Genomic DNA, 13,768 nt, shown 5'->3' with positions numbered 1-13,768 from the left:
ATATGAAGAAGAGACTTGCTTGGGCCAAGAAACACGAGCAATGGACATTAGACCGGTGGAAATATGTCCTTTGGTCTGATGAGTCCAAATGTGAGATTTTTGGTTCCAACTGACGTGTCTTTGTGAGATGCAGAGTAGGTGAACGGATGATCTCTGCATGTGTGGTTCCCACCGTGAAGGATAGAGGAGGAGTTGTGATGGTGTGGGGGTGCTTTGCTGGTAACACTGTCTTTGATTTATTTAGAAGGCACACTTAACCAACATGGCTACCACAGCATTCTGCAGCGACACGCCATCCCATCTGGTTTACGCTTATTGGGACTATAATTTGTTTTTCAGCAGTACAATGACCCAACACACCTGTGTGTAAGAGCTATTTGACCAATAAGGAGAGGGATGGAGTGCTGTATCAGATGACCTGGCCTCCACAATCACCCGACCTCAACCCAGTTGAGATGGTTTGGGATGAGTTGGACTGCAGAGTGAAGGAAAAGCAGCAAACAAGTGCTCAGCATATACACTACCGTTCAAAAGTTTGGGTCAATTAGAAATGTCCTTGTTTTCTAAAGAAAAGCAATTGTTTTGTCCATTAAAATAACATCAAATTGATCAGAAATACAGTGTAGACATTGTTAATGTTGTAAATGGCTATTGTAGCAGGAAACTGCTGATTTTTTATGGAATATCTACATAGGCTTACAGAGGCCCATTATCAGCAACCATCAGTCCTGTGTTCCAATGGCACGTTGTGTTTGCTAATCCAATTGTAAAGAAAAAGCCATATCTCAGACTGGCCAATAAAAATAAAAGATTAAGATGGGCAGTCTGAGATATGGCTTTTTCTTTGCAACTCTGCCTAGAAAGTCAGCATCCCGGAGTCGCCTCTTCACTGTTGACGTTGAGACTGGTGTTTTCCGGGTACTATTGAATGAAGCTCCCAGTTGAGGATCTGTGAGGCTCCTGTTTCTCAAACTAGACACTCTAATGTATTTCTCCTCTTGCTCAGTTGTGCACCGGGGCCACCCACTCCTCTTTCTATTCTGGTTAGAACCAGTTTGCGCTGTTCTGTGAAGGGAGTAGTACACAGCGTTGTACGAGATCTTCAATTTCTTGGCAATTTCTCGCATGGAATAGCCTTCATTTCTCAGAACAAGAATAGACTGACGAGTTTCAGAAGAAAGTTATTTGTTTCTGGCCATTTTGAGCCTGTAATCGAACCCACAATTGCTGATGCTCCAGATACTCAACCAGTCTCAAGAAAGGCAGTTTTATTGGTTCTTTAATCAGCACAACAGTTTTCAGCTGTGCTAACATAATTGCAAAAGGGTTTTCTAATGATCAATTAGCCTTTTAAAATGATAAACTTGGATTAGCAAACACAACGTGCCATTGGAACACAGGACTGATGGATGCTGATAATGGGCCTCTGTACGCCTATGTAGATATTACATTAAAAATCAGCCATTTCCAGCTACAATAGCCATTTACAACATTAACAACGTCTATACTGTATTTCTGATCAATTTGATGTTATTTTAATGGACAAAAAAATTGCTTTTCTTTCGAAAACAAGGACATTTCTAAGTGACCCCAAACTTTTGAACGGTAGTGTATGGGAACTCCTTTAAGACTGTTGGAAATGCATTCAAGGTGAAGCTGGTTGAGAGAATTCCAAGAGTGTGCAAAGCTGTCATCAAGGCAAAGGGTGGCTACTTTAAAGAATCTAAAATATAAAATATGTTTTGATTTGTTTAACACTTTTTTGATTACTACATGATTCCATGTGTTATTTCATAGCTTTGATGTCTTCACTATTTTTCTACATTGTAGAAAATGGTAAAAATATAGAAAAACCCTTGACTGGTACTGTATATATATTTTTTAAATATATATGTGGAGGAGTGGAAATTATGCAGACAATTACATTGATGGAAGCCACAATCTATCTGCAATATTAAAGCTGATCTACCCCCTAAAAATATAGGGGGAAATGTGGCAGCCTGCATAGGTTGAATGTTTTAACTTGATTTGGGCACACATCGTGCCAATGTCGGCATGTTTGCTGGGAAAATATGAGCTTATTTCAGGCAAAGTGAGGGCTGCCCTCACTAGATATGGGCTGCCCACACTGGGCCAATGCCTTGGGGGCCAATGTGGAGCTAATAAGCAAAGGCGCATAGGCCCAATGTGGGCAGCCTTTGTGGGGCCAATATTTTACCCGCATTGGGCCCACATCGTGCCAATGTGGACATGTTTGCTGGGCTCTCTCTGTTCTTTGAAGTAGATGTTAAATTGAACACTCTGCCTCTCTGTCTGTCTGTCTCATCTTTTTGATCAATACCCTTCGATGAAGAGCATCATGCAATTTGAATACCCTTTCCTACCTGAAAATCAATACAGCAGATCTCTCACAAAGACATGCCTTCCTCATTAATCAAACCAGCACTGTTGTTGTTATTGTTTTCAAGTGTGTATTCTTCTCATGTGCTGCTATTCACAAATTAATGTTGACCTCTTGAGTGAGTTGTAGATGTTGTTGAGATCTTGAACAACCTTTGTCGAGCGCAAAGTGAATTCCTTACAACCTTGCTCAGTAATACACATGAACAAATCGGAGCAAATAATTGGACAAACATTTCAAGGTAAGGGTAGACCCAGGCAAAAGAAATGTAAATAAAGTACCCTTTTACAAGTATCGTATATGAAGATTATGACGTTGTTAATGTTTTAAGTGGAACCGGAGAGGACGTTGATTTTAGTATCAAGAGGGAATGTTTTAGTGTAACGCCACATACAACAGACAGGAAGTGTGTTGTAGACAGGGGATTGGACAGTAGAGGGAGCCACCCACATCTTGGGGAGATTATATATACTGGGGGAAAAACGAAGAAGAGGTCAGAAGCATTCAGATTAATTTGGGACGGGGCTTCTCCAGACACCGCGGGTCTGTAACTTATGCTGTAAACGTGTGATATTAATAAAAGCCTCTAATCACGGTGCAGCCTAAGCGGACTCTTTGTTGACAGCAATAATTGCCAGCATTCACCCGATACGACAAATGGCGCCCAACGTGGGGCTGGTCTGCATCTCTCCTTTGCTTCATTCGTAGCCGCCAAGCTAACTCGGTCTGAAGTCATGGCCAGACAAGGGTGAGTGTTCCTCACAGCTAAGTTGTTAGTTTGGATACTGCTTTTACTGGAGGGGTGTACCATTACGACCGAAATGTGCCTCATGTGGCGTTATTGCTGTCGACTAGGAGTCTGTAATAATATTCTAAAATGTGGTTCCATTGGTAAACGGCAGATAATTGGAATTTTAGAGCATAAAACGGTAGGAATTAAGTATTGGTAGGTGTACAATTAAGGCAGATATGCATACATTAGGGCATTGTGAATCTGATAAAGACCCCAGGTTAAGGGGCCATCATATAGGGATGGGCCATAAATCCTGATTATGCATTCGGTGTTTCAGGTTAGTTCTAGGAACTATGAGTTGGACGGTTATATTGTAAGTTATTCTCATCTTGTAGTCGACGGGGTATTTGCATGGGGTAACCGCTCATATATAATATCCATTACTTACGGCAGCATAAAGTTAGCAGGGGATAAATGGACAATGATTTAGGCACAATGCAGGGTTACTTAGGGCGTGGTAGGCCACAGTTAGCTAAAGGCTAAGGCTAATGTTAATGCTAAATGCTGGATTGTGGTTCATGCCACATTGTACATAGCGGCTAATGCTAAAGGCTAAGGCTAAATGCTAATTGTGTTGCGTGCTACATGCTAACGTGTCCTTAGAGGTCTCATTGCGATGAGATAAGCCTCTTAAATGTGTTTGTGTGTGGGTGGAATTCAGAGTTCTACGCAAATGTGAGCTCTGTTATGTGTAATTGTCTGACTATAAGTGTAAAATAGAGAACTGAGGTAGAACGCTGGCAATCGTATGATTGTGTGGCAATCGTATGGTTAAATGGATTTGCGCATGCGCTTGATTTTACGGCGCTAAAACTACGACACGAGGTGATTTGCTAAAACTACAACACGGGATTGTGGGTAAAGGGTCATATTTCTGTGGGGTTACACTGCAGGGGGAGAAATAGCCACAGACAAGAGGTATTTGGACACGAATCTTCTAAATCGTTAAAGTGACTGTTGTTCGAACATGAAACTATTTGTTGAGATGTAGTGAATTTATAAATTAAATATATGTTGACGGAGTATAATGAATTAAATTAAATGACGGATTAAAATAAAATAAAAATGTTTTTGAGCGATCTATTTAGTCCTGAGTTCAGTCTTAAAGCGAATGTGAGTGGGGGAATATTGAATATGGTTGAAATAACTCAGTGATTTCATTAACTACAAAAATCTTTTTTGTGTCTGTTCTTTTGTCATATGAGAGGAACAATGGAGAGAGAAGGAGAGGGGGTGCTGACGTAACGTCACGTGACGCGACAGATGATCGAGTCAAAAAGGTTTTGGTACTGGTCTGTTCACAAAATCTTCCCCTACAGGATGTTTGATGTTATGACAATTTTACATAGGCTTGGCAAATGATTCATTAAAAATTGCATTTGGGAGGCTCTGTGCATCACTTGGGTTGATTTAAGTTGTGTTGGGAATCAAGGACTGACATTATTCTGTAAAATTAAGATAATTAGGTGCTTATAGAGCAAGGGGGTTATGGGAATTGTAGTGTTGTAAGGTTAGAAGGCTTTGTTTTTGGGATTGCTTTGAAGTTGACTAACTTACATTTACTTTCCTGATGGGTTGTGGTAAGATAGCCACTAATTGATAAATTGGTACTCTAGGATATATAAATAAAAAATTGGTTTTAATAATTCATAATTTTTAATTGATTTTTTAATTGATTTTTTATTTTAATTAGAAATGGTTTTTGATTTTAAAAAAAATTGAATTTTTTCATATTCATATTTTGGTTGATTGATTTTTTTATTTTTTATTTTTTTTGGGTTGTTTGGTTTATATTAATAATTAAAGGGGGGAAGCCATAGGCTATATAGGCTATATAGTCTAAAATAAAATAATTCACGATAAAGGAATATAGAAGGGTTGTTACAATGGGGAAAAACGACATCAAGGCTATGAAAGTCATTACACCGGTTGATATAGTACAAAATGGTAATCCTTTAACTAAAGTAGTGTTAGGTTATCTGGCAAATGAAACAAAAGTTGCCCTTCATTCTCAAACAAAAACTGATAAAAGATTCCAGCGATAAGATAAACAAAGGTATAGAGAAGGTGACAGGAAAACTAATGGCAGAAGTTAGTACACCTTTCTCACACACGGATTCAGCAATAAGACACCCACCTTATGAGAAGGAAGTAGAGCTTAGGGATGTTTATCCTCAGCTTCCAGGGATCATCCAGGAGGGTGATTGTTGCATCAGAGATGAAGATGAATAATAGATAGAGGACAAGCAGAAACGACCAGAAAGATGAATCCAAAACTCCAGAAGGAAGAAAATGAGATGTCTGGAAGAGAAGAGTGAGGTTAAGGAAGATGGAACTTGAAGAAGATGATGAAGATGAAGATCAGAGTGATTGAGAAGAGATCATGGGTGGATATGACTCTGTGATCAGAAGGAAGTTGGCAAGAGAGGAAAGAAGGATACTAGAGATTTGATCTCTGATGGAAGGTGAAGGAAGAAGGATACAAGAGATTCGAGTTCAGATGAAGACAGCGATAAAGAGGAGACTAAAGGTGCTGTGTATTCAAAAGGAGTTTATCCTACAAGGACTGGCACAGAAGAAATAGAAGAAGATATAGACCGATGCTTATCATGCCTGGATAAAGCGACTAGTTTAGAAGAAGTAACACAACTGGATGAACAACTCAAGAAGAGAACATTTCTAAGGAAGAAAAACTGCTGAGAAAAGGATCCCAAGAATTGGAGGAGAAGAATACATTGAGGCCAAGAAGCTGAAGAAAAGTAAGAAGATGATGGAAGATGATATTTTGAGGACAGAACTTAGAATATAAGCTTTTGAAGAATCCTGATATGTCAACAGCAAGAAAGAACAGGACCAAACTCTCAGAAAACTCAATCATACAACTGGTGGAGAAGAGAAGCTTTGGTTATGAAGAATCAGAGTGAACCAAATCAACAATCACTGTTACAGCTTCAACTGAACAAGATCAAATGCAATTGTACCAGCCAACAAGGGGGGTACCAGGTGTTTCATATCCACAGCCAGTTTCTGGACAGACACAGAATTGGAGAGGAAGAGGACGAGAAGGCTTAGAAGGAGGAGGAAGATTTCAGCTACACTTCCAGCAACTTTCAGAAGACTGTTATAATTGTGGACAGGTTGGTTACTTTACCTGTGACTGCAATAAGTCAGGAGGAAACAACAGAGAACATTTTTAAGGAAGATACAGGGGTCAGTCAAGATCACCTGTTCTCCAGGTGAACCCTAAGGATTCTAGAGTGCCTAGAAGATACAAAGGGGGGTGTCAGCTGATAGCACCGATTAGAGAAGAAGAGAAAATATCTAACAATTGAAGTAAAAACAGAGGACTATGAGAAATAATGGTGAATAGGGGAAAAACTTATCTGTGTTCAGCCTAAAGAGGTTAAACATCTCACTATGTAAAATTAACTAATTAGGATAGGGATTTGAGGTAGTAAAACAGCTAATTACTCTTAAGGAACCAATTGAGCTCTGCTATAAAAATCAAAGAGAAATTAAAATAGACATACTAATATTAGAACATATACCTATTGCATTGTTGGAAAGAGATGCATTGTGTAAATTGAACTGTACAATAAGGTGTACACTAGACGGCTGTCTGGTAGAAGATTTTAAAAAGTAGGGTTTTTGGGAATCATATTTGCTTAAAAAGATAATATCATAGGAAGGATGATAATCTATTAGACTGCCTATTAGACAATCTGTCTGAAAAATAAAGTTAAAAGGGGTGACTGTTATTCTGGGTTACATTCTTACACCAAGAGATTTCAGGCTAGGCTAAAAGGTGTTTAGTCGTTTGCCAAGTCTGTGTGTAAAGAAGTCAGAAGCATGTGGGGACTTTCCCAATCACATATTCTAAAAATTGGTGGTAAAGGGATTTTGTGAATAAATCAGTGGGAAAAGGTTTTTAAAGGTTAGGAGAAAAGATTAGATTAAAATAAGTTAGGAGAACTAGGTTGAAGGGACTCTAAGACAGTAAGCTAAGTTTCAAAGTTAGTAGTAAGAGAGAGAACAGTGGTGAAGGACATTTTAGAGTTTAATGGGAAGATATGGTAGGAGTTTAGATCTGTTAGGAGCAGATGCATTGAGAAAGTATGTGTTGCTGAATGATAAGAGAAGATTGAGGGTGATTGAGTATCTATATTTACAGTTCCAGCAGGGAGATCAAGGTAATTATAGGTGTATTTTTTATAATCAAAAGTTTGAAAGTCAGGGATTAGAGATAGGACTGAGAGTTGGAAAAAGTGACACTAGTGGTGATAGATGGGAGTACAAGCAAAGAGTTCAAAGCTTTGGGGAAAATGGATGAAGTAACTAAGGACATTAACACTTCAGTCTATTAAAACAACAGTGAGAAGCAATTTAACTCTTTCAACATTGATAGTTATTAAAGCCATAAATATATCGCATTTGATTATAAGGGAACCAATAGCTCCAGCACCAATTTTAGAGGAAAAATACTTATTAGGGTTAGGATGGGGACGTTCCTCCCACATGGAGAGATAATTATGGAGAAGAAGTATTGTTATCAGGACCAGGAGTAGAAGCTGTTGCACCTAATCAAAGGAGGTATAGTTTGTACAACAATATGAAGTGGAAGAGGGTTATGAGTGATTGTTCACTTATTTTGCGTAAATGATAAGAGAAGATTAGGGAGAATATGTGTACTTATCTAGTGCAAGCATTCAAATTTGTTCCGGTTAAGAATTAATGGTTAAAGGGCTATGTAATTCGTAAAGTGACGCTTATAATGGAAGATTTGAAGTCTGTTGAAGTTTCCACAGTCACCAAAGGAGTTCAGGAAGAATAGATTACAGTAGTCACTCCAACAGTAGATAATACACAGAGGATATCGGGAACTTTCGCACTAGAAGTAGTTAAGAGTGTTAATACATCAACTAAATCAACTACTTTAATGGTAACTTTGGAAAGGGATTAATGATACGATGGCAATAGCAAATGTAGGAAGTATGACACAGACACAAACAACAACTTAGTAAGGATAGGGTTAAAAAAGGAGAGCAGATAGTAGTAGAGAGAATATAGATTCATCTGAAATAGTGAAGGATACTATCATGGAGGTACAGGATGAGGTCTTTGATTTTAATGACAGACAAGGAGAGGTATCTGATCAGTACCGCTCGTTAGGGAAGAGAGAAACTAAATGGATGGGTTTGATTCTTCTGTTGTGAAAAATTAAAGATAGCAGGTAGGAATCTTTGGTTCCAGCAGCTCATTCTGTAAGATCAGTGAGGAATCTTGAGGGTCCATGTCTGTTGAGAATTCCAGTCAAACATTTTAGAGACGGTCGCTCGACCTCTATCAAGTATGTGTCAATCTTATGCTTTGTCATGACTGTGGTATCAGCAACAATCAGTAACCGATAAAATAATGTCGTTGTCAAGACATTTGTTTAAGCCTAGGGTTAGGTGTTATTGGGTTAAGTGAATTAACTTGTGTGCATTTGTTAGATGGGAAGGAAACTCAGGTAACAGCAAACCCTGAAGGATTGGAGGTGAAACCATTGAGGGCTAAAAGTTGTGTTTGTTCTAATAAAACATATGATGTAAAGGGTATGTTTATGGGAATATCAGATTGTGATGTTATATGATAACTTTGGGTATGCATGACCTTAAGGGTAGTAATGAGAAATATGTTATTTTTTATGTTCCAGGTAGTAGGAACAGCAGGACTTTGATGGTTAAAAGATTAGCTTTTGCCTGACAATGTGACTATGGGGAATTTTTGAGATATTTTGAGGGTTTGTGGTGATAAAGCGTATATATTCTTACCCTATGGATGGACAGGATGTTGTTACATGTCAACGTTGAAGCTTCCATATGAGGTTTCTACCATTATAAGAGGGGTAGCACCGGACACAGATAAATCTAGGGTTAAAAGGGTGAAAAGAGACATGTTATAGTCTTCAAGCCTATCATTGAAGGATAAATCTAAGGGAGAAGGGGGGACTTTTTCCATGGTATGGTGTAACATTTGGGAAGATCATATTGATAATGTTAGTTATACTTTGAGTCCAGATAGTTCAGATATTATCACTAGGGTTATATATGCATTGAAGAATATAAGGGATGCGTTTGGGAGATCTGAGGGAGCTGGATGGTCAGCGAAGTCTTGGTTGCAAGATCAGTTAGGCCCAGTAGGGGCAGTGATGGTTCAGATTTTAGTTGCAGCTTTGATAGCACTGTGTGTGATGTTTGTAATTTGTTACTGACCTTTGAGAAAGCTATGATATTGAGATAGGTTGGAGAGTGATGCCTGGAGACAACACTCGGATGCCGGTGTTGACTGTTCCTGATCTGGATGAAGATGGACAAGTGGAACTGAATGGATAAATATCATTTTTGATGATTTGATAATTTTTCAATTTTTTTTTTCAATATTAGGGTGATTTTAGTATGATTTTATGAATCAAAGGGGGGAAGTGGGTTAATGTGATTCATACATCATTTATATATAATTTTTATATTCTTAGTTGATATTGATGTTTAATTTGAAAGTGTTGTTTTGCAAAAGATACTGTTTGGTCTTTTATTTTCTTCCAGAAGCATTTGGGGGAACATGTGGGGGAACATGTGGAGATTGAAATACTCAAACAAGGACAATATGAAGGGACAATATGAAAGGACAATGACTGGAGGAGATGAAACAAGAAAGGTGTGGAGAGATTCCGATTCCATCATCAACAATCCATTGGAAGTCGAGACTACGGGGAGATGAAGTGTAGTGGACTACATTCCAGTGTCTGCAATGAAATATAGACATGTGTAATACATAATTTGTGTCATACTCTTACGTATTAATTTTTGTAGAATGATATTTGATGTTATTGAATACATGTGGGGATCTTAGATGTTTTTGTTTATTTCGTTGATGCTTAGGGACAGGGAGTCTAGGCAGGGAGAGGTCCACTGTAGGGTCCAATGGGTTGACCAGCCTTAGAGTGGATATTTTGTGGATAGTATTTTGTTTGCAGGGGCTTACATGTGTATTTAATTGCATCATAGTTTCAAATGCATTTACATTGTTTATGAGTTTATCGGGAGTACCTAGGTGGTTGCCTGGGGCAGAGGGACCGTGAGAGAATTTTACTGTCTTGATTGATGGATGGATTTGGAACGAAGGTTGCCGGACAGTTTTTCGCTCTCACACTCCATAAAGATTTGTTCATATTTCATAGTAATGTATTCACACTTCATAAACAGTTATTCATATTTCATAGAAAGGTATTTACACTCTAGAGAATAATGTTTTTGGTTTAATGTTAAAGATACTCAATAAGATAAATTGTCACTTGTCATAATCCTATTCTGTTTGTTTTCGAGACTGTTTAGTCTCGAAGGGGGGAATATCGTATATGAAGATTATGACGTTGTTAATGTTTTAAGTGGAACCGGAGAGGACGTTGATTTTAGTATCAAGAGGGAATGTTTTAGTGTAACGCCACATACAACAGACAGGAAGTGTGTTGTAGACAGGGGATTGGACAGTAGAGGGAGCCACCCACATCTTGGGGAGATTATATATACTGGGGGAAAAACGAAGAAGAGGTCAGAAGCATTCAGATTAATTTGGGACGGGGCTTCTCCAGACACCGCGGGTCTGTAACTTATGCTGTAAACGTGTGATATTAATAAAAGCCTCTAATCACGGTGCAGCCTAAGCGGACTCTTTGTTGACAGCAATAATTGCCAGCATTCACCCGATACGACAACAAGCACTTTTATTTCAACTTTCAGATACTACCTAAGTGTTGTACCTCCCAAGAAATGTGAGCCTGGCAAACTGTATGAATTGGAAGTCCCTCACAAACATCCAATACAGCAAAATGAAGTGAACTTACTGTACATACTGAAGAATTCCAGTGCCAAAGGTTTGAACATTGATGTGTAGAAGGCCCAACTTGAATACATAGACCTTTCAGTGGAGGACCTATTCAGACAGTATTTGTGTTCACTTTAGCCTCTCTGCTGTAAGCCCATTGCTGAGAATACTGCATGGATGCATGGATGAAAGAGCCTCTAACTCTACCACATTGATGCCGACCATGGTCAGCCTTTTGTCACCTTTGTCTTCTAAATGGCTTAATCGATCCGACGATCACTGGCGCCACGTGAAAAGGCTGAGAGTGTGAAAAGCTTTCACAACCCCTACTGCCATGTTTATTGGAAGCCAGTAAAGAGGCAATGTACCCTTTTGACTTCTGTGCCCACTCCAAGGAAAGGGAAAAGCTGCAATATGTGGACTTATTTTCTGAAAATAGCAGATTATAAAATATTGTTTTGTGAATGTTAGCTACAGAAAAAGATTGTTATGGGTAGACCGGTCCGTCATCAGTCAAATGCAACAAACCGAATTACACAGATCCAATTTCATTAAATAAACTTCACAGCCTTTGATTATTGAATTGGATGTAGGCCAACTGCAATTCGACAATATCAGGAAGGGCACTACTGTACAGTAAGGGTGCACACTGAGAAAGCAGAAGAACAATGATGCCACCTACTGGACAGATCCTAGACCTCTGCTTGCAGGGAACAAGACCACAGCAGCTACAGTGACAGTGACAGGAATGGTCACCTGTCGCTGTGTCCACATCAACCATTGGCTGTAACTTCTGTAGCGGGATACGCGCTTCAAAACACTTCTAATGTGCCACTTTACCATATGTACACACAAGTACTTACAGTACTGCTGCATGTATTTAATCTTAGGTGAACACAGGTAAGTGAACGTTTTTTGGGAAACTGTTGTATTATGTTATTGTAAGAAGGGCTGCATGTGCTGTGTGTGTGGTCTCTGTTGTTGCACTGAAACCATTGATGCAAAGTTAGTTGAAAATGATAAAGCATAATTATTTAAAGTTATGATATGAATATCTCAAAAGTCATAGACTGGGATATTGCAATAACCTGTTGCTACATAATGACATATATGTTACATGCAGAAGATGCATTTCTTGTAGCAGGCTTGGGGATCGAAATGTGTAGGCACAGCTGCATTGCTACAATGGTGCAGATAGACAGTTGCCATGAGAGGTTCAACATATGGATTTGTGGGAAATTAGTATAGATATCACTGTCCATTCAATTCCCCTTTCTCTTGGACTAGCAGTTGATGACTAACTCAAATCAATAACTTTGGCCTAATCATCATGTTATGAAATAGTTATGAACTTCATGTTGCAGTAATCACAATATCCAGCAGACAGCGGTAGAGAAACAGACCAATGGAAACAATGACCTCAGAACAGTAAAGCAAAATCTTTACTACAGAAGTGAACTTCTTGACAGAAAAGTTAGTAATCCCTGCACAGTGGATATAGTAATTTGAACCCATTACATTGCAAGTCAATTGAACCTCAGCCAGCTAAAATGTCCAATGATGTGGCTAAAGATGAGAAGTGGTGGAGAGGAACCAGAACTTTCAGTTAGCTGGGAAGGGACCATTGCGAAAGAGTGGGAGGGGTCTGCAGCCATAGTGGGAGAGAAAGCTTAGGAGAAAGGGTTCAGCTATTCCTTGAGGATGGATGGCAAATTAAGCATATAGAGGAAAATACTAAATCAGACTACTAAAGCCTTGGAACTGTGTTGGACTTGATGCAACCTTTGAGATACACTTCTTCATAATAAGCCAAGAGATGTTTGCCACAGTGTGTGAGAGAGGTGTCTTATGATGATTGATGACTAGTGTTGGAGTCGTGGGAAAGGAGAGGCAGATCTTAGTATGGCAGATCCACAGCAAAGGACAAGATAGTATATGAGAGAGGCGGTGACCTGCTTGTGATTGAGGAAGTCATGGAGATGGATGCTGTTGTATCAAGGGTCACTGATGTGGAAATTAGCTCCTGTTCAACTGGTAGTCTCACAAGGTCTGTGCAGCAGAGAAAGGTAAGGATGACCAGATGACAATTTGTGCATTGGCTGAGTTTGATAATATTGCATTAGGTTCTTGTCCTGTGTCAAAATTCTAGGACCTCTACAAGGCTGATTAACGAGAATAATGTTGATATTATGCGTGGTCTGCTGTATATCCAGCAGTATGTGAATCCCTGGTGCTTTTTCATCTTATATACGACTTAGTATATATGATGTCCCTATTTATTCCTGACAGTTGCATATATGTGCTTTATGTCCATACACACTACCATAACGTCATGATCTAAAAGGGGCTGCTTGGGAAACTCTACCCAAGATCTTCTTAGAAGCCAGTGAACTGAGAGACAATGCCCTGAGACCCGAAAGACAGAGACAGTTAGAGTTGACTCTCATAGAGAAGCGAGCTGGGTGGTTAAAACATTTCCATTCACCATGGTGGCAGTGACAGGGGCTAAAAGGTATCTGGACTCTCTCTCCAATCGTGATTTGTGACTCAAATTTTAGATTTGTGTGATGACTTAGCCCCTCATAGGATCTGAACTACTTTTGTCTTGGTTTTGTGTGAGACTTAACTACTGGCTGTGAGAAATACTGTAGGAAACCAGATGTGAGGAATGAATGAGAAGTGGAAAATCAGTTATAGGAACTATTCTTACA

The sequence above is a fragment of the Coregonus clupeaformis genome, chromosome 40 (genome assembly GCF_020615455.1).
Source record: "Coregonus clupeaformis isolate EN_2021a chromosome 40, ASM2061545v1, whole genome shotgun sequence".
Classification (NCBI taxonomy): Eukaryota; Metazoa; Chordata; class Actinopteri; order Salmoniformes; family Salmonidae; genus Coregonus; species Coregonus clupeaformis.
The sequence above is the reverse complement of the archived record's forward strand: the minus strand, read 5'-3'. Positions refer to the sequence as shown.